This window comes from Nematolebias whitei, chromosome 11 (genome assembly GCF_014905685.2).
Source record: "Nematolebias whitei isolate Nwh7 chromosome 11, NemWhi1, whole genome shotgun sequence".
NCBI classification, from domain to species: domain Eukaryota; kingdom Metazoa; phylum Chordata; class Actinopteri; order Cyprinodontiformes; family Rivulidae; genus Nematolebias; species Nematolebias whitei.
Window position 1 is genome coordinate 5,804,399 of NC_056508.1, and position 22,239 is coordinate 5,826,637.

Below are 22,239 nucleotides of genomic sequence, written 5' to 3' on the forward strand. Positions count from 1 at the left end.
CTCAGACTGAGGAAGTCTCTTGGATGAGAGACGAAACGTTTCTACATTTTTTTGTTGATTTGCTTTGTTTTTTTAAATGTCCAGAGGACCAGATTTAACTTTTTTAGATTTTTCTACCTGGATTATTGAGCATGCATCAGGATATTTTGAACCACTTTGGCCAGGATTGCTTCAAACTAGTTAGAGAGTTTGAGAAAACAGCAAGGAAGAGGGCAGACTACAGGAACCATTTGCGCCTCCGGGTTCAACTGTCCCCCTTTTACAATGCTGTGATTGCTAGTATCACTCGGCCCTCTGTGAACAGTAAACAGCCATCAGTGTGTTAATGATCCATCGTTAGGCTGATGGTCCTTCTTGAGCATGTGATCAGCTGGTTTTGGTTGTCAGCAGCAAAACTGGTTGATCCACTCTGAGAAGGTGCTGTTTAAGAGACTGAGCTGAATACAGCTCCTCAGACTAAGGAAGTCTCTCGGATGAGAGACGAAACGTTTCTACATTTTTTTGTTGAATTGCTTTGTTTTATTTTTTTAAATGTCCAGCGGACCAGATTTAACTTTTTTAGATTTTTCTACCTGGATTATTGAGCGGGCAGCACGGTGGCGCAACTGGTAGAGCTGCTGCCTCTCAGCGAGCAGGTCCTTGGTTCAAACCCCGGTCCAGGGGCCTTTCTGGGTGGAGTTTGCATGTTCTCTCCGTGCATGCGTGGGTTTTCTCCGGGTACTCCGGTTTCCTCCCACAGTCCAAAAACATGCATGTTAGGCTGATTGGTAACTCTAAATTGTCCCTAGGTGTGAATGAGAGAGTGAATGGTTGTTTGTCTCGTTTGTCTCTATGTGGCCCTGTGATGGACTTGCGACCTGTCCAGGGTGTACCCCGCCCCTCGCACAGTGATTGCTGGACATGGGCACCAGCGACCCCCGTGACCCAAAATGGAATAAGCGGGTAAAGAAAATGGATGGATGGATGGATTATTGAGCATGCATCAGGATGTTTCAATAGGGTTTTGAATAGAGTAACATTGAAGTAGCAGAGTAGTGTGGAAGACTACATCTCTGCTTCCTGAAATTATTTCTAGACTGGACCGTTAATTGTCAGTAATCCGGATGTCCAACTGAATCAGCTAAGTTTTTAGAGAGAAGTGCTTCTTCATTTAAGGTGGGATGGATTCCATTGACCGGGTTTTCTCCAAAATGTACTCCAGTTGTCTACAAATTCTATGTTGTTTTCGGAGCACCACCTGGACGCCCAGCGATTGAAAGACGACATATGACTAAACATGTCATTGCTGGACAGGTTGGGGAGGAGGCCAGAGAAAACTATGGAGTCACACATAGTTTTTGCAAAGTTACACACAGAAGCAACATTAATTTTAGTGATCTCTGATTTACGTATCCAAGTGTCATTTTTGTCGACATGAATAATGATTTTACTGTATTTCGCCTTAGCTTTAGCCAGTAGATTCTGGTGGGATTCAATGTCGCCTGCTCTGGTCCCTGGAATGCATTTGACTGTGTTTGAGTTAGGGGTTGAACGACTACATAATTTTTAAACTCGACATTAACATAAAAAAAATCGAGTAGAACTCGAGTAGTTCATGACGTCATAGGATCTCAAGATGAAAAAATAAATAAAAAATAAAACTGTAAAAAAGTAATTTATTATTTACAAAAAAAACAAGACCAACAAAACATTGGGAGAGTATATTATGCTCCTACCATTTATCATTTTGCAAATAAGTCAGAGGAAAAACTAAACTATTAGTTATTATTATTAAGCTGCAAAAGTGAAAGAAACGTGCGGCACATAAAAAAACAAAACTTAAAAACAGTGGGGCGGTCGACCACCCCGCTCCACCACCAGCTGTGGTGTGTATTAGGTTTAGTTTTAGAGATTAATATGTTTCTAGGTTTTTTATAAGTTTAGAGATTAATATTTTTTTGCTTTTTGTTTGTGAAACAAGGTCAGAGGAAGCTGGTTCTGGTTTGGTGGATTGGACCCGGTGTTACACCATATTCTGTGACCTGCAACAGTGCATGCAACACCACCCCCTACGGTCACAATATACGGTGGTCACAGAATATGGTGTAACACCAGTTCGCAACAAGCTCCAAACAGTCAGGGAGTTGATTCATTTTCTGTTTCCTTACGGTAGTTGAACTGGAAGATTCATTTTTAGTGAAACCCCAAGATACTCAAGTAGGTATCTCTGCAGCCAAATTCTGAAGGCGTATCTGGGCGGTCATATCTGATTGGACTATAAGAAAATGGGCGTATCTGGGCGATCATATCTGATTGGACTATATGAAAATAGGCGTGTCTGGCCGGCCGCATCTGATTGGACGATAGAAAAGTGGGCGTGTCTGGACGGCCATATTTGATTGGACGATAGAAAAATAGGCGTGTCTGGCCGGCCACATCTGATTGGACGATAGAAAAAAAGGCTGAACGATAAAATGCCGTAACCACTGACACATTATGTCTAAAAACAAGGCGTTATTGGCAGATTGTGTTAACCACAGGCATATTATGTCTATGGTGTTAACCGGTTCGACATTAGCGGCGTCTCAGGTTCAACACTGGCGGCGTCTCGGTTCGACATTGCTCCAGTATACTGCCGCGGCGTCTCCATAACTTCTTTTTTCGACTCTCTTAACACAGAACTTCCGGTTACATTTCAAAATAAGAGCAACATAACTGGGTAGTGGGGGAGAGCTAAATGTTAGGGTTTTTTTTAATACCTAGCCATAACATTAAAAAAACAAATTCCATTTTGGTTGTTGAAAAATGTGAACAAAGTTACAATCGATTCATAAAGAAAGAAAAATATTAATGATACTTAAACTGGCCTTGGGACAAAGGAGGTTTCCTTTAACTTCACATTGTCTTGTTCAACCTGCAGTCACTACAGATGAGTGATTTGTCAGTTTCTGTAAGATTTCTGCACCTGGAGCAGGTATTCTGTTTACTGGTTAACTTCCTCAGCTGTCTCACTATTTAAAGGTCAACCCTACTCCATGTTTCAGTAGAAAACAAGCACATTTAGGAGTCAGTACATAACCAGACTTTTGGCCCTCACACCTGTACCCAGTTGCTTATGCTGCATGATGAGATCAGATTTATCCATATTTTAGAAATTACATTTAGCTTAGTCGACAAAACAATACAAATGAAGACCGTCTTAAAAAACCTCTTGGTTTTGCAGTAAGCAGCCTGATTTCAAACTGACATCTTGGCCAAAGGTAAAATAAAAATCTTTGTGTTCTCAGAAAAGTTGTTTCAGGACCTCCAATAAACTTATGTACACATCAAAGCACACAAGACAGATTCAGGAATTCTCTTTGTTTTCCAGATTTCACATTGTTATTACCTTAAAACATACTCAGACAACATTTGATGCATCATTGAATTTTTTTTTATTGTGTTTATTGGGACATCCATTTTTAGAAGTCATCATAGCATCTGTTGGAAACACAGAACATAGTACAGTTAGGGTGTTGCTAGTTGTTACTTAATCCTGGATTGGATTTTAAAGTTAATTTTGATATTTTTTTCACAAGAACAAAAAAGTTGATTTCCTAAAGTTTAACTATAAATGAAGGAATTTGTGCATTCAGGTAATTGAAAATTAAGTAATTTCTCTAACATCCAACCCATTTTAGCCACTGAGCCATACCAAACACCCATAATCTATTCTTGAATGAATTATTGACTATTATTGACAAATTACAGACTTTTTATTGAATAAGTTATTACTCATTATTGAGTAATGAAAGTCAACATCAGATGTTGGTCAACATTGTTGGGCAACATCTTGGGGTCTTCTAGAGTCAGTCTGAAGTGAGAGAGGTCCCTGACATGGCAGAAAGACATAGATATAATTAACAGCTTTTATTTATTTATTTTTCAGCTAATAACAACTTTTATTTTTTTTATTTTTTTTTCATATTTTTCAGTTATACACAGCTTTTAAATATTTATTTTTCAAGTATTAAGAACTTTTATTTTCAGCTTTTATTTTGAAAAGGAGCCGAGAGGAGGCTCACTTTACCTCAGTGCGTTACGACAACAACGAGAGAACGGTCGAAACTATCGTGACCTACAATAAACGTACTTCAATAAAATGCATAAGTGAAAACATAACATACTTTATAAGTACAATAAACCATATTTCTTTGTCAAATATCGCAAAGAAACGTTACCTCATCAATGACTCGTGACTTTGAGGGTTACCCACAGCCAATCAGTGTTCGCCGCCGACAAACGCCTATTAAATACTGTTAGCCAATCAGTGTTCGCCGCCCATAAACGCCTATTCGCCAGAAACGCCCACTTTTGGTCTGCAGAGAACCCCTTCTCAAGATACTTGAACTCCTCCACTTGAGGCAGAACCTCACCTTAGACATTAAGAGAGCAAGCCACCCTTTTCTGGTTGAGGACCATAGCCTCAGATTTGGAGGTGCTGATTCTCATCCCAGCCACTTCACACTTGGCTGCGAACCGCTCCAGTGAGAGCTGAAAGCACGATGATGCCAACAGGATCACGTCATCTGCAAAGAGCAGAGATGGAATCCTGAGGCCACCGAACCAGAATTACTCCGCCCCCTGGCTGCACCAAGAAATTATGTCCATAAAAGTTATGAACAGAATTGGTGACAAAGGGCAGCCTTATCAGAGTCTAACTCCCACCCTGAAGGGGTACGACTTACTACCGGCAATGCAAACCCAACTCTTTGCACCACTTGTATAGGGACTGAAAAGCCTGTAACAACAGCCCCCCAATACCATACTCAAGGAGCACTCCCCACAGTGCACCCCAAGGAACACTGTCGCGTGCCTTCTGCAAGTCCAAAAAACACATGTATACTGGATGGGTAAACTCCCATGACCCCTTGAGGACCCTAGTGAGAGTAAAGAGCTGGTCCAATGTTCCACAGCCAGGATGGAATCTACGTTGTTCCTCCTGGATCTGAGGATCGACCAACGATCAGACTCACCTATCCAGTATCCCTGAAAAGACTTTACCAGGGAGGATAAGGAAAGTAATGCCCCTGTATTTGGAGCACACCCTGGTCTCTCTTTTTGAAGAGGGGGGCCACCACCCCAGTCTGCCATTCCAGTGGCACTGCCCCAGATATACACACAATGTTGCAAAGGCGTGTCAACCAAGACAGCCCCACAACATCCAGAGCCTTTAGGAAATCAAGGCAAATCTCATCCACCCCCAGAGCCCTGCTGCCACGGAGCTTTTTAACTACCTCGGTGACCTCAGCCACGGTTATGGACAGACCAACCCAAAAGTCCCCCGACTTCCCTTCCTCCATGGAAGAAGTGCCAGTGGGACTGAAAAGGTCCGAGAAGTATTCCTTCCACCTCCCGACGAAATCACAGGTTGAAGTTGTAGTGAACTAGGCCTGAGGTCAAGTCCTGACCTTAAGGACCTTATGGGACAGAAACTGTCATTTCATTGATTTGAATCCAGAAATACAGGTTGACCCATCCTGAGACTTTCTTTCATTGATTACAATTGAAAGAACACTCTCTTTTTCTATTATCATTACTATTTTACAAATGTTTTGATAATCAAATTGTGTTAGTTCAAACAATGTTTAAATGTTGAAGTGAACTACTCATTTTTAAATCAACTGTGAAACAGTAATAACGATTTTTAATCCTCATTCAAAGTGGAAATCAAGTTGGAATATGTTACAGAGTAATGATTCAATTTCTTGATCGTCTGTTTGAAATGAGCAAGTTGTGTAAGTTGGTCAAAGTTCAAGTTTCGGTCAACTGCAAGTTTACTGAAAAAGAAATGTCATGTTTAACTTTTACAGCAAGATACTAGAGAAGTGACTCCACGGAGTCTGAGTTCTTCATAATATCTTCTGTCTGTTCTTAAACAATCTTAATCTTTTTCCTTGACTTTTCATAACACCTTACATCACAAAACACACCTCTGTTTTGGTCCATCAACCAATCAGAAAGTTCTCAAATGAACCGGAAGTGAGCCCTTTTAAAAGGTGCACCACTTCCTAGTTCACTGTAGATGAAGAAGTTCTGCAGGAGCTCGAGCAGTTCTGCAGTTCTGAAACTCGGCAGTTCCAGAGTCCAGAATGCTGGAATGCAGAATGCTGGAATGCAGCATGCTCAGGACATCTGCAACTAAGCTGGACGAGAGAAGTTCAGAGGAATTATGAATGTCTGTTCTGGATGATCTCACGACTCCCGAGGTTTAGCTGTTCTTACGGAGACGCTGAAAGAGTTGAAAGGAGAGCTCTACACCAACGCTGAAACTATCATCTGCAAAGGTAAAAGAGTCGATCTCAACCAAAGTGTACCGTTGGGTCAAGCTGGTCTAAAGGAGCGTGCTGTTCTGGTTATAACAGACAAATTCCCTCCCCATCTCTCTCAAGATAAACCTCATTTTCCATCTTTAAACTCTTCTATTCTGCTAGCAAATCATTCCAGATATTTTCAGAAATGTCTTTGGTGAAGCAAGGTTTTCAACCATCGCCGTATGGTCTTCCTTGTAAAACTTGCTAAATTAAGCCATGTTGTTATTTTCCAATTTGCCAATTAATGTAAATGTATGATGTTAAAACTTTGATTCTGTAAATAAATGACGCATTCATTTGATGGGTCAAAGAAAATTAACGTCTCACGTTACATTTGTAATTATTCAATGCACGTACATTATACAGTCCAGAAAAATGAAAGAATCCGTTTAATTTATGAATATATATCAGCATATGTTCATTCTACAAAGTCAACAGCACCCCACATTCACTGAACACAGTGTTAGTAAAGTGCTGCTTTCCCCAACCTCAGCCACCTGATGGTTTGCCAGAATCTTCACAGAGCTGACCGAGTGATCCAAGGCCTCACCAAACTCCTCCCACATCTGAGCTTTTGCCTCAGCAAAGCCATGGCTGCAGACCGCTTGGCCCCCCTGTACTCCTCAGCTGCCTCTGGAGTCCCACCAGCCAACAAGGACTGATAGGACTCCTTCTTCAGCTTGACCACCTCCCTAATCCTGGGTGTCCACCACCAAGTTTGAGGATGGCCACTGCGAGAAGCACCAATAACCTTGCAGCCACAGCTCAAGGCAGCCACTTCAACAATTTAGTTGCAAAACATGGCCCACTCGGACTCAATGTTCCCTGCCTCAGCTGGGATGTGGTTAAAGTTCTCCCAGAGGTGTGAGGTGAAGATACCTCTGATGGGTTCTTCTGCCAGACGTTCCCAGAAAAACCCTCACTACACATTTGGGTCTACCGGATCTGCCCGGCATCTTCCCCCACCATCTGATCCAACTCACTTCCAGGTGGTGATCAGTTGACAGCTCAGCTCCTCGCTTCACCCAAGTGTCCAAAACAAATGGCTGCAAATCAGATGACATGACTACAAAGTCAATCATTGATCTACGACCTAGGGCATCCTGGTGCCAAGTGTACTTATGAACATCCTTATGCTTGAACATGGTGTTTGTGATAGACAAACAATGGCAAACACAGAAGTTCAACAACAGAACACCACTCAGGTTCAAATCAGAGAGGCTGTTCCTCCAAATCATGCCCCTCCAGGTCACATTGTCATTACTCACACGGGCATTGAACTCCCCCAGCAGAATAAAGAAGTCCCCAGGTGGCGCACCTTCCAGCAACCCGCCAAGGACTCCAAGTAGGCCGGATGCTCTGAACTGCCGTTTGGCGCGTTGGCACAAACAACAGTCAGAGCCCATCCCTCCACCCTAAGGTGCAGGGAAGCTACCCTCTCATTAAACTTGGAAAACTCCAACACACAGTGTTGATGAGAGTAATTTATAAATATTCACACAGTTAGTTGTCCACATTTGTTTGTGTGTCTTCTACAGGGCTTGGGTGTTTTAACCAGTAGACAGGCAGTTTCTCTAAAGTATGTTTGTTAAGGTAAAAAAAACAACAACTGTTTTTCATGCTTCAACAGATGAAGATAAAATGTTGTAACAAATCGTCTATCACTTTTACTGTAGTTATTGGTTTTCTTTAAGAATTTAATATTCAGTTTCCTTCACTACTGCAGGGGCTCTCTTGAGTCTCTGATTTTGAGCAAATGCAAAAGATTTAGCTGCCCTCTAGTGGTCAGAGATGGAGCAGGTCTTCCTTGTCACTAAGCAGTTTGTACAGAACTGACTGTGCTCATCTGAATTCATGAGCTGCACCCTCTTGTGTTACACTCGTCTCTCAGACAGCATTCTTGCTTTTACTTGGCCTAAAAACAAATGTGTCCATAAAGCAAGTGAACATTATATCATATTATGAATAATACCCTGCTGTCTCATGAAAGAAAAGTTTAGTCTGTTCTGTTTTGTTTAATATTACAAGATACAAAGTAGTTGAAAGCCCTCCACCTCCTCTTGTTTGACAGCTGTGTCTCCTTAACAACATTCAGCTGACCTGTAGCAGGTATTCTCAGTGAAGCACAGGCGCAAAAACACAGAACTGTCATTTTTCCTGCTACAAAGACCTCATGTCTATACTTTGCTCAAGAACTGGGATGGGATGCAACATTTACTGTAAGAGAGGATGTAAGTGGTAAAAGTAGAGTACTGTATGAATGGGTAAATGAGGACACAAATTGTGTTGTAAAGCACTTTGAGTATCCTGATAAGATAGAAAGGTGCTATACAAGTGCAGTCCACTTACCATATACTGTATCTATATTATTTTCCACTTACATTTTCTCTGAAGTAAATGTAAGAGTTAAAATGCTCCATTCTTCCCTCACTCAAGAACAAGGGCTGAGATAGGGTAGAGGCAGAGCAGCCAACTTGGGACCCGAAAGTCCCAGATTCGATCCTCAGCCATTCCCACATGTCGTGGTGTGTCTGAGCAGGACACCTAATCCCTAACTGCTCCCCAGGCGCTTACATAGCTGTCAACTGCTCCACCTGAATGTATCCCAGGTGAGATGTGCTAAATGAAGAGAAATAATTTCATCATTGTATGGGAATATACAATGATGACAACACATAGCACTTATTATTGTTATTTTTTTATTATTATTTTTTTTTATAGATGGCCTCCCTTCTCCCCTTACAGCCATCCTCTCCACACCATTATTATGAAATATTTATTCTAGTGATTATCTAGTGTAGGTTTTTATTTATTTATTTATTTATTTGTTTTAATAGGATAGAAAGAAAGAAAGAAAAGACAAAGTAAGACTCCAAAATATAAGAAATATACACAAAGAGAGCACACGGCAAAACACCCGGCCACTGTCTGTTCACCTGCAAAGAACATGACAAAACACAGCAACAAAATACATATGTATAAAGAACTTAAAATATTCATGGCTTTGCAGTAAGTTTCCATAAATATATATACCCATACCTACGCCTATATACATACATACATACACATTAATATACATTCATATACATATCTATATATCTATATATCTATATATCTACATATAAAGCCTACATAAGCATCCCTGCATCTATTTGTATGTGGTTGTGAGCATGCATAAGTGTATAAGGCTTCTCTAATAGAACATTTAATAGTAACCGTGAAGCAGCAGAGACCCGACCCCCAAGACCAGAGGTAGACAAAAAAGGGGGGACCAGAGCCCAAGACCCCAGGAGGGACCCCGACCGCGGAGCGCCCAGGGCCACCCACACAGGACGAACCACTCACCCACCCCCCAGATCGAACCACAGGAGAGAACTGGAAGATCTCCACCAACGACCACATGCAGTGACCCCCCGGGGCCAAAAGCGACAAACTCATAGGCCCCCGCCGGAACCCGCCGCACCGATGCAGTTCCAGGCCCGGGCAACGAGGCCCGGGCAACGAGGCCCGGGCACCGAGGACGCACACCACCCAGGCCAAGGCCTGACAGGGCCAGAGGACCCGAGCCCCACCAGGCAGACACCAGGCCGAGCCGACACACGCCCAAGCACCCAGCCCCCGACACCAAGGGCCCCAAGCGCGCCGGCAGGCAAGGGCACACCCCACCAGGGGGCCGCGCGATAGGGGCGCGATGCCAAGCACCCCCAGTTGTATTAAAGAGGGGGCAGTCCGAGTCTCGGCCTAACAAATACCCATTCATACACAGACACAATCACACTGTCCCAGCCTCATTCTCACACTCACTCACTCAAAGACATACAATAACAACACATTTCATTCTTATTCCCGATACGCACTCTATACCCCCCAGGTCCAAGACATGTATCCGCCCTCTACAGGGGGCAGCCCATGCCCAAACCCAGGAGGTAGACCCATTCATTCTCGAGTGGAGAGGAGCCAATATCCCAGACCCGGCCCAGGCCACACCCAGCCGACAGGACACCCCCCGGCACGAAGAGGTCACGCCACCGACCACCCCCACACACCACCAACAACAAAGCACGCGCCCCCAGCCGACCGCCCGCCAGGCCCCGGCAGCCACCCCAGCCAGCGGGCCAACCATGGCACCCAAGAGCCAAGCTCAGGGGGTCCAAACAACCCCAGGGAGAGCATAGCGCCAGCACCGCCCACGGCAACCCCCCCAGACCCCGAACCCCCACATAGTCCTGGTCAACATCCGATGGCCTGCCCTTCTCCCCCCCCACCCCCACCCCCGAATGGCAGCTAGGGAACCAGGGGGGTGAGGAGAAAAAAAAATAAGAGAGAATAAGACCCCGACACATACACCCCCGCCCCTAGATGTGCTGTTGATGTGTGTTGTTGTATAGTGCCATTAAAAAGGAAAGAAGAAGGAGCAAAGGCTGGCATGATGCCAGTTTCCCATCCACCCCAACTCTATCCAAACCCTAGTGTCTAAATGCAACCATTGTAAGTGAGCACAGGCACAGGGGGCGAGAGTAAAGTCATCCCACCACCCATAGCCATAGTGCCCACCTCAAGTTCCTATATGTGAATGTCATGAGGATGTTATGAGTGAATGTCTAAGGTGTACAATAAAATTGAGTCCCAGGTGGCTATGGTCAACAGAGATGTAAAATTGTTGCAGCACACCCGAGCCCAAACAACCCTAAATGTGTGGAATTGAAATGAAGAGGGCAGAGGTGCATGGTGAGGGATGGGGAGAAATATAACTGTAAGAGCAAATGCTCCCACAGGGAGTCAGCTCCCCCACTGACCCAACAGGCCCCCCCAAGTTCCCCAAGGTCCACCCAGGGATTGAGGCCAAGACACCTCTCCATCTGGACTGGCCGCCAGGCCCGCTGAGCTCCAGACCAGAGAGGGACAGAGCCCCGAGGGCCGCCAGAAGCAGTACCAGCGGCCCACACACCCGAGGGCCACCAAGACCCCCACAAACCGCAGTCAGCCCGCCAACAGATGAAGCCAAACCCCACCAGGACGACCCGGCCAAGAGCACCCGCCCAACCGCCGACAGAGCCAGGAAGCACCGGGAGTGAGCCCCCACCACAGGAAAGGGGCCAGCCAGTCGGCCATGCACAGTCCCGGGCCGCCCCCAAGGACATCCACCCAGTCCCCACCCCAGAAGAAATACTACACCCACCCCTCATTCGGACATCTCTCAAAACACATAGCACACTAGACACCTAGGCTGGGTCAAACTACCCCCTCTTAGGGGCCAGTGGTCACGCCCCCAAACACCCAATCCCCCAGCCCATGAACCCACAACCTACCAGCGAGCCGAAGGCCCCTGCCCAGAACTGCGCACCAGAGCGCAAGCCGGCCCAGAGCCCGGCAACCCGCCCACCAGAGCCCAAGATCCCCGATCCCCACAGGCCCAAGCCTGGGGGCGACAAGCCCCCAGAACCCCAAGCCCCCGCGCCCACCCCGAACCCACCCCAGCACAGCCAGGCTACCAGATCGGTGACCCATGACCTCCGCCACAGACCACCTGAGGGCCCGCATGCAGCCACCAGCAGACATCCCACAGAACCACCCAGGCCCTCCCCAAGGCAAAAGCAGTGCCCCCCTGCCCAGGTACCCCCAAGAGCCCAGCCCCCGGCAACCTCCCCGGGGCCCCAAACCCATACACCCGCCTCCACATCAACCCCAAGGCCCCACAAGGTCAGATCCCAGACTACCCACTCTCACTATGTAACGGAGCCGATCAAAGGGGCCCAGAGAGATTGATCCAATGTGTCGGCAGATGCTGTTTCAAGACTAATATGATCTAACAGAAGATTTTTATACTGATTAACGCTAAGATTATTTTTATTTTTCCAATTCAGGAGTATGGTTTTCTTTGCGATGCATAAGGCAGTGAAAATCATGCGACATGTATTTTTTTCCAGGGTAACATCTTCCAAGATAGCCAATAAGCAAACAGACGGAGAGAGTGGAATATTACATTTCAGACATTTAGACAAGTCTTCACAAACCTGGACCCAGAACCTCTGAACGGGTGGGCAGAACCAGAGTGCATGGATATAATCATCAGGAATATTGCCTGTGCACTGTGAGCAGTTGTTAGATGATGTAAATCCCATCCTAAACATTCGCTGACCTGCATAATGTACTCTATAAAGAACTTTATACTGTATTATCGTAAGTTGGACATTCTAGTCATTTTAAATGTTCTTAAACATATTTGAGACCAGGTGTTTTGGTCAAAATTGATTGATAAATCTGACTCCCATTTTGCAACAGGTAGCATTATGGAGTCATTGATTCTAGACAATTTCTTGTATATTTTAGATAATAATTTGGGGGATTTAAGATTAAGGAACTCTAACACACATATTGGTGTTTCTAACAAAGTTTTATTAAGCTTAAATTTCTTTTTTATGATAGACTTAATTTGTTGATATTGTAAGAAGTATTTATTTTCAATGTCAAATTGTATTATTAAATTATTAAATGAAATAAAGTCTACACCTTCAAATATGTGTTCCAGACGTTCAATTCCCTTGACTCTCCAACCTGGGAAATTTAACATATTATTTTCTTGTAGGATGTCAGGATTGTTCCAGATGGGTGTATGTCTACAGGGGAGTAGTGAAGATTTTGTCATTTTCAAATACTCCCACCATGCTGTCAGAGAAGAGCTAATACTGATGCTTTTAAAGCAAACATGTCTTTTTATATTTGTGCTAATAAACGGTAGATCTGAAATCTTAATATTATTGCATAAAGTTTGTTCTATGTCTATCCAAGTTTCATCTAATGTATTTGGATTTAACCACTTTGAGATATATTGTAACCTATTGGCTAAATAGTAGTGATAGAAGTTGGGAAGTTCTAATCCTCCGGTATCTTTAGATTTCTGTAATGCTTTTAAGCTAATACGTGGAGTTTTGTTTTTCCAAAGGAATTTAGATATCAAAGAGTCCAGTGACTTAAACCATTCAGTTGAAGGTTTATTTGGAATCATTGAGAATAAATAGTTTATTCTCGGCAGGACCATCATTTTTACTGAGGCAACTCTTCCCATAAGTGATATGGGCAGAGATTTCCATCTAGTAAGATCATCTTCAATGTTCTTTAAAATTGGCATATGATTCAATTTTATCAAGTCTTCCAATCTAGGAGAAATATTAATGCCCAAGTATGTGATGTTACCTGATTGTAGTCGTTCATTGAGAGAAGTATTAAACACGCAGTTTATTGGAAGAGCTGTAGATTTTGACCAATTTATAGAATAATCAGAAACTTTTGAGAACGAGTTTATTAATTCGATAACATTAGATATTGAATTTTCTGTGTTCTGAAGAAAAAGTAAAACATCATCAGCATAAAGACTAATTTTATGTTCTATATTTCTACACAGTATACCTTTAATATCAGCAGTTTGTCTTATTGCTGCTGCTAAAGGTTCAATAAAAATAGCAAATAGTGCAGGTGAAAGTGGACATCCCTGCCTGGTCCCCCTCTGTAAACAGAAGCTTGAAGATATTTGATTATTTGTCCTGACACATGCTCTTGGTGAGTTATATAATATTTTTAACCAATTAATGAAATGGTCCCCAAAACCAAATTTACTCAATGTAGCAAATAAAAATTTCCAGTTTACCCTATCAAATGCTTTTTCTGCGTCCAAAGACAAAATAGCTGTTTCAATATTTTTACTATATGAATACTCTATTAAATTATATAATCTGCGTGTGTTTGTGGTCGAGTGTCTTCCTTTTATGAATCCAGTTTGGTCAGGGTGAATAATGAGAGGAATTATTTTCTCTAATCTTTTAGAGAGGACTTTACTAATTATTTTAACATCCACATTAATAAGAGAGATGGGGCGATAACTGGTAGGTAGTACTGGGTCTTTGTCTGGTTTTAATAGTAAACTAATGTTGGCTGAATTCATATGTGTTGGAAACCTGCCATTTTCTTCTGACTCATGTAGCATTCTGTGAAATATTGGTTCCAGGATGTTCCAGAACTCTTTATAAAATTCTGCTGGATATCCATCTGGGCCTGGAGATTTCTTATTAGGCATGTTTTTAATGGCTTCACAGAGCTCATCTGATGTTAATGGTGAGTCTAGTTCTGAAGATTGACTACTGTCTAGTTTTGGAAGTATTACTCTCTCCAAGAATTGATTAATATCTTCATCTGTTGGATTTATTTGTGGAGTGTATAGAGTTTTATAGAAATCTCTAAAAACACTATTTACTTTTTCCTCGTCATAAGTTATGTTACCATTTGTGTCTTTAATACCATATATAGACGTTTTTTCTTTATTTAATTTGAGTTGATTAGCTAAAAAGCTACCGGATTTATTACTGTGTTCAAAATGTTCTAAGCGAAGTCTTTGTACCAAGAATTTGTTTTTTTGTCAATACATTCATTTAGTTCTAATTTTATCTTGCGTAGTTTTATAATTATATTATTATTATTTTTAACAAATGCCAAGAATCAGCTAGTGTGTACATACATACATTAGTATATCATGGAAAAGTTGTTTAACTTCCATAATTCCATCAAAAAGTTAATCTTTAATAAATTCAGGGCCCACAAATTAAACAATTTTAAGTATTTATTTGTTTATTTTTACATAATTTGGGCTTCCAGCTCATGAAACCCATGAAAACAGGATTTAAAAATATTAGAATCCTGTGGAGACATCAGCCCAAATGTTGCAGGACATGAATGTTTTAAACTGAGTGTGACACTAATCATCTACTGAACTCAAAGCACCTGCACAGGTTTCCCCAGGTGTCATTAAATTGCTTCAGCTTGTTTCAATTGTCTCAGTTTGGATCAATATGGAGAAGACTGCAGACATAACAACTGGCCAGAAGACCATCATTGATGCCCTCCATAGGATGGGTAAGACACAAAAGTTCATAGCTAAGGAGGCTGGCTGTTCACAGAGTGCTGTGTCCAAACATATCAATGGAAAGTAGTGGAAGGGCAACATGTGGCAGGAGAAGATGCACCAGCAACAGTGATGACCATGGGCTTCAGCAGATCATCAAACAGAGAAGATCCAGAATCTGTCAGAGATCTAGAAAGAGTGGAATGAGGCGGAGTTACAGCTTCAACAACCACCACATTCAGACACATCCTGGAGATGGACTACAACTGTCGGGTTCCTCGGTCCTCTTTTCTGATGAAAGTAAAGTGTGTCTTTCAGAAATCAAGGTCCAAGGGTTTGGAGGAAGAAGGGTGATGAACAGAACCCATACTGGTTGAGGTCCAGTGTGAAATATCCACAGTCAGTCATGATCTGGGTGCAATGTCCTGTGCAGGTGTTGGTAAACTCTGCTTTCTTAAATCCAAGGTCACCACAACAGTCTACCAGAATGTTTTAGAGGACTTCATGATTCCTTCTGCTGAGGATCTGTATGGAGATGCAGATTTCATCTTCCAGCAGGACCTGGTCCCTGCTCATGCTGCCAGAAGCACCAGAACCTGGTTTGATGCCACAGCGCCTGACTGGTCAGCCAACTGGACGGACCTGAACCCATTGAGAATCTATGGGGTGTTCTCAAGAGGAACACGAGGGACACCAGACCAACAACAAAGATCTGACAGCATCAAGGAAATCTGGGCTTCCATAACTCCAGTCAGTGCCACAGGATGATTGACTCAATGACACGTCTCATCGAGGCAGAGATCAAGACAAAGGCATTCACAACCAACTATTGAAGATTGACACATCGTTTTGAAAGTACCATGTTATGATTGATTTGTTGTGATCCTGATTTCTTTCTTTTTCTGCAAAAACTGAGAAGTGTGGGCTGATGTCTTCACAGTATTTTAATTTTTTGATTTCCTGTTTTCATGGGTTTCATGAGCTGGAAGCACAAATTATGTAAAAATAAACAAATAAATACTTGAAATAGTTTAAATTGTGGGCCCTGAATCTATCATCTATTAAAGAATAACTTTTTGAATAGAGTTATGGAAGTTACACAAATTTTCCATGATATTCTAATTTTTTTGGAAAGGGTCTGTAGATATATAAGTTTTAAAGTTAAAGCGCACAGCCTTCTCTTGATTTTATTTTATTTTATTTTATTTTTTTTTTAGAGATTGTTCATCTGCGTGAAACTTTTTTTAAATTATTTGACAAATGAAGAATTGTATGTGTGTTTCCTGTGTGCAGGCATAAGTTTGATTTGCACTTCCTGTAACATATCCCCTGGACTGTTCTCAGTCATGTCAGAGGTTGAGGATTTAACAATGCACCGGTCTGAGGATAGACACAGGAGTCAGCCATGTGATGACAGGCCTGTTGAACTAAACCAGGTCAGAGTTGGCTCTCTGTGCAGCGTCTGACATGGTCCTTTGAGCATTTTGCTGACATAGCATTCATAATCGAATAGTCTGGAGGCAGAAACTCCCTCTGTCTGATCTGTGAATGCACATGGGACATCTGCGTACTTCTCAGAGGGCAGATAACTGGACTGGTAGTCTTCTTCTATTAGAAGCAACGAGAAAGAAACAATACGACTGGGTCATGTTTGGGTAAGACTAATGATGCTTGAAAATCACAAGAAAAATAATCAGTATATGTCTATGACTGGGATATTTTAATCTTTTCAGATTATTGTCTCTTACAGGCACGTGCGTAACTTCACTGTGCTGCTGTGGTAACGTTTAAGATACGACCTGAACAGAAGACATTGTCTTCATGTATTGTTTCTTTTCTGAAACACTGTGACTGTCTGCATCTCAACACTCAATTTTTCTGGATTTTGTTTGTTGCTAATTTAAACAGTAACAGAAAAAAACACATTAATTTTTCTGTTTTTTTTACATGTCATCACAAAAACAATGAAAATGTTCTAAAATCATACAGGAGCTAAGAGCAAATGTGTTTCCCAGGTCAGTTATCACCGTCTGGCTAAAAGGCTGAGGTGGATGTTATTGTTTTTGCAAGTGTGTGTGTGTGTGGGGGGGGGGGGGGGGGCGGGGTCTGTGTGTGTGTATACAAAATGTAATGTGACTGGGAGAATTTTAATGAAATTTGTAGAAAGGAATCATTAGAAGTACTATCATTGATTACCTTTTGGAGACAACATCATTCCTGATGGCTACCAAAGCTAATTGATCATTAGAATCACATAAATTTCTATAACTCATTAAATTTTACAGATATTGAGATAAAATTGTAGTGTGATTGTAGCTGTCATATTCCAAATACTACTCATTGCAAAAAAAATTGCTTGAAATTTAAGCATAAACTGTTGGAGTTAACCCATTCTGTCAATTAGTAAAATATCTCAAGAACGTTGGTTACGTACTGTAACCCCAGATTCTATGAGTATAGGCGTAGCCCTTTAAGAGCTGTCGTTTAGTGGGTTTATCCCGTCATGCGAAGCATTGCACTGAAAAATTTAGTCCACGCCCACCTGCTGTGTGGGCCCCACCCGGTCCATATAAATTACGTTAAGAGCGGGTAATCGGCTCCCAAATAGCTTTTTCTTAAGCCATTTAGGAGCCAGTGAGGCCCGACACTTAAAGGGCTATGCCTATACTCATAGAATCTGGGGTTACAGTACATAACCAACGTTCTATTTCGTATAGGCTTCGCCCTTTAAGGCTGTCACTGGTGGGTTAAGGGCGAAGCAGATGTGGTCCTCACCTCACTGGGTCCATTCAAACACCATACTAAGCGGCAGCTTGCCAAAAAAATGTCTTGTCCCTCAGCTCTCCATGTGCATAATTACACGTTGCGTAATTATGCGTACCATGCACAGACGCATGCTGTGAAGTTATGCGTTCTGAGGGCATGAACGCCCCGGAAATCTTTCAACGGGGAAAGGAAGATGCTGAAAAAGGGCCATGAACCAACAGATTCACTGCTGAACAATATGAACAGATTAATAATAAGTTAACTAATTATTAATCAAATGAACTGATTGGTAACAATAGTCATGAACTGATTAATGACAATAGAACCAAAATAACAATCACAACTTGTGGCTGATAACAACATCTCACACTGTAATGCATGCAGACAGATGTGAGTTTAAACGGGGTTTCATGAAACAACAATATTCATTCTGTTAAGGCACTAAGGACAGAATGTGTCATGGAACGAGCCGTCACATAACGTAGATAGAAGCGAATAAATGAGCAGGGTGTTGACCACGTGGCCGCAGTGCAAATGTCCTGCATTGACATACCATTATGCAGAGCAGTCGAAGATGCGATACCCCTGGTCGAGTGTGCTTTGAGGTTGACAAGAGGCTCTAAATCTGATGCTCCGTAGGCTTCAGAAAAGGCCTCACACAGCCAGTGTGACAGGCGCTGGGTGGATAACGAGCGACCTGCATATGCATCTCTATAATGCACAAACAAATGTTGAGTTTGACACATTGCAGCTGTGCGCGCTATGTAACACGTCAACGCCCGCACATGACAGAGAAAATGAAAAGATGCTTCTTCTTCTGATTTGTGTGGGGGGGGAACCCCTCCAAAGATATCACTCTTGATTTAAAAGAGTTTGTGATGTTTTAGGCATAAATGCTGGATTCGGTCTTAGATCAGCTGAGCTGCCGTCAGCCTGAATTCTAAGACATGACGAAGCGACAGAGAGGGAAGATAAATCACTCACCCTCTTAGCAGATGTTAAAGCCAGCAGCAGGGCTGTTTTAAGAGACAAGAATTTAATTGGAACCTGAATCAGTGGCTCAAACGGATCTTTGATCAGGGCTCGCAAGACCAGCGTTAAATCCCACTGTGGAGCAAGTGGACGTGAAACAGGTCTGCGTCTCTGTACACCTTTTAAAAACACTTCATCAGCAGATGATTAAAAGCTGTTCTGTCCCCGAAACCTTTGTGACAGGAAGAGATGGTATGGTATAAAGTTTATTCATTTTAAAAAAGTACAAAACAATTCCATAACAATATTAAAAAAGGTACAAAATATTTAAAATGAAAGGCAGCAGAAAGAAGAAAAAATCTTATATCTGCCCCTTTTTTCAAACAATTATTTCAATCATAATAATTTTAAAGTAACAGAACAAAATTAATAACTCTTTCTAATTTTTCTAATTTTCTAATTCTAATACAAAAAAGATGGCTGCAGCGTACGTTTTAATCATGCTGAATGCCAGATTTCTGTCCATCAGCTGCTGCAGAAAGGACAGCACGCCACCTAATGGAAATGAGGTGACCTCTACACCTTTCTCTGTACACCAGCGTTGAAAAGCTGTCCACTTTGATGTGTACAGCGCTGTGGTGAATGCAACACGTGAAACCTGGATTGTGCGCACTACATCTTGCGGAAGACCCATCCTCTCTAAGTGGAACCGCTCAGCGGCCAGACCCACAGGTGCTGGCCTATTTCTGGGTAACTCCTGATCGCTCCTCCCGCCTGGAGGAGAGCGTCCACCCACCACGGCAGTTTCCATGGGCGCCCCGATAACAGGCGTCGTAGAACCGGGAACCATGGTGCGTTCACGCGCTCGGGAGCCACCAGGAGAGCTCCCTCCTCCTGAACTCGGTTCAGAAACCGTAATATCAGAGGAGGTGGGGGGAACGCGTAAAGAAGCGTTTTGGGCCATGGGCTGTGAGAAAATGCGTCCACCCCCAGCGGTGGTTCGTCTCGCGGGCTCAGTGAAAACCATAGTTGACACTGAGCGTTTTCTCGTGTCGCAAACAGGTCCACAGCTGCTTTGCCAAATTTCTGCCACGTCTGGGCCATCAGATTGGGGTGGAGGGTCCAGTCCCCGTGACGCGGACCACCCCTTCACATCACATCTGCCCCTTGTTCAGAACACCGGAGAAGTAAACACTGCTCTGATGGAGAACAGATTTTGGTGTGCCCAACACAGTAGTTTTCTCACAATGTGTAACATTTAGACTGAGCGCACACACCCCTGCTGGTTTATGTAAGCAGCAGTAACCTTGTTGTCTGTGTGAATCAAAATGTGTTGATTCTGCAACACAGGAGCAAAGTGTTGAATCACATGCAGAACCGTGCGACATTCCAGAACGTTTATATGAGCTTTTGTGTGAGAGGCCACAGCGCCCCTACAGCTCGAGATAGGCATGTCCCCCCCCAACCTGACAACGACACATCGGTGAAGACTGACACTTGACTGACACTGTAGGTCTACTGACGGAGACTCCTTCCAACAGAACCAGGGGGTTTTCCCAGTGTCAGAGATCTGTTCTCACAGAGGGAAGAACAGTGATCCTCCGTCTCTTTTGCTTTACCGGATCCACGCGCAGACGAGCAAAAACATCTCTGGAGGCGTCTCATGTGTAGTAAACCCAGCGGGACTACTGTGTGAGCTGACAACATAGTTCCTAACAGCTTCATGACGGAAATAGCTGTTACTACTCTGCCCGGTCTTACGTGGCGGAGCTGGACTCTTACAGTGTCGATTCTCATCTGTGATAAACGAGCCCTCATGGCGGTCGAGTTTAGCTCCACTCCCAGATAAACAATCGTCTGGGCCGGGAGAATCGAGCTTTTTCCCAATTTATGGCGAAGCCCAGAATTAGCAGGTGTGATGTCAACACCTGAGCCTGTGCCGCTGCTTCCCGTCTGGAGTGTGACAGCAGCAACAGGTCGTCTAGGTACAACAAAACTCTCATCCCTGCTCTGTGTAACGGTTGCAGGGCCGTCTCCACACACTTTGAGAACGTACGAGGCACAAGAGAAGTAGGCCTTCTTTCAGATCGATGGAACTAAACCAGTCATTTCTCTGGATGTTGTCCAACAGTTGTTTGGTTGTCAACATGTGAAATGGTCTGTCCACGATCGCCTGGTTGAAAACTGACATGTCCAAAATCGGTCTCGTTCCTCCGGTCCGTTTTGGAACCAGGAAGTAACGTGAGTAAAAACCTGTGTTTTCCTCTCTGTCGGGAACCCTGGTGAGTACCTCTTTTACTAGAAATTCCTGGACTTCTGCATTTAGGTATGAGACCTGGTCTGGTAATGACAGGACCGTCTCTAAAACTCCTCCGAATAGAGGGGATCAGGCTGCAAATTGCAGCGTGTAACCCCTGCTTATCAGCTTGGACATCCATCTGTCTGGCAAGCATGCTCGCAGCCACTCTGCGTAACGTTTGTGGAGTGGTCGTGCGTTTAGGTGGTATGTCATGTTTTTTATGGACGTCAGCCAGTCTACCGCCTTGACCGCCGTCATGCGCCGTGGAAGTGTGTTCCGCGTGACCCAAGGCGAGGCTTCCTCGAAAGGGCTCTGAGCGTGCCTCTGTGCCGCGCTCGGGCTGCATGTTCACATTCATGTCTATGTGGACCGGCCTGTGTTGAGGAGAGGCGTGTGAAAACTGTTGGCGCCGCGGGAGCGCGCGTTTGACACCACTGCGGTGAGACGCGTGCCGCTCCTGCTGAGAGCGAGGTTCTTCACTGAGCTCATTCTGCGGTCTCACATTTATGATGACGTGAGCGGGCGGGCGCTGAGAAACAGTGTGCGTGCCTTCATCAACGCCGCATCATTTGAGTGAAGGCTGCAGGCGCCACGGAAGCACGCGTTTGTTTCAGTGAGGCGCGTGCCGCTCCTTCTGAGAGCAAGGTTTCTCATTGAACCTGTTCTGTGGTCTCACATTTATGCTGATGCGAGCCGGTGAGCGCTGGGGAGTGGTGTGCGTGTCTTCATCAACGCAGTGCCGTTTGAGTGAAGGCTGCTCGCGTTGCAGGAGTGCGCGTTTGACACCGCTTCGATGAGAAGTGTGCAGCTCGGGCTGAAAAATGAGTTATTCCACTGAACTCGTTCTGCAGACCAACATTCTCTTTCGACTGTTGTGTCAAGCGAGCGTCTCGCCTTTATTTTGGAGTAGCGGTGATTCTGAAAAACCTTTTTTTAAAGGCCACCATTATTTTATTTTATTATCATTTTATTTTTAT

General features: G+C 43.6%; 1 protein-coding gene across 1 annotated transcript in view; it reads left to right on the forward strand.

Moving 5' to 3' along the window:
• Positions 1 to 22,239, forward strand: part of pfkfb1 (6-phosphofructo-2-kinase/fructose-2,6-biphosphatase 1) — a 44,507-nt gene that overhangs the window by 12,029 nt on the left and 10,239 nt on the right. The gene's annotated exons all lie outside the window — the stretch shown is intronic.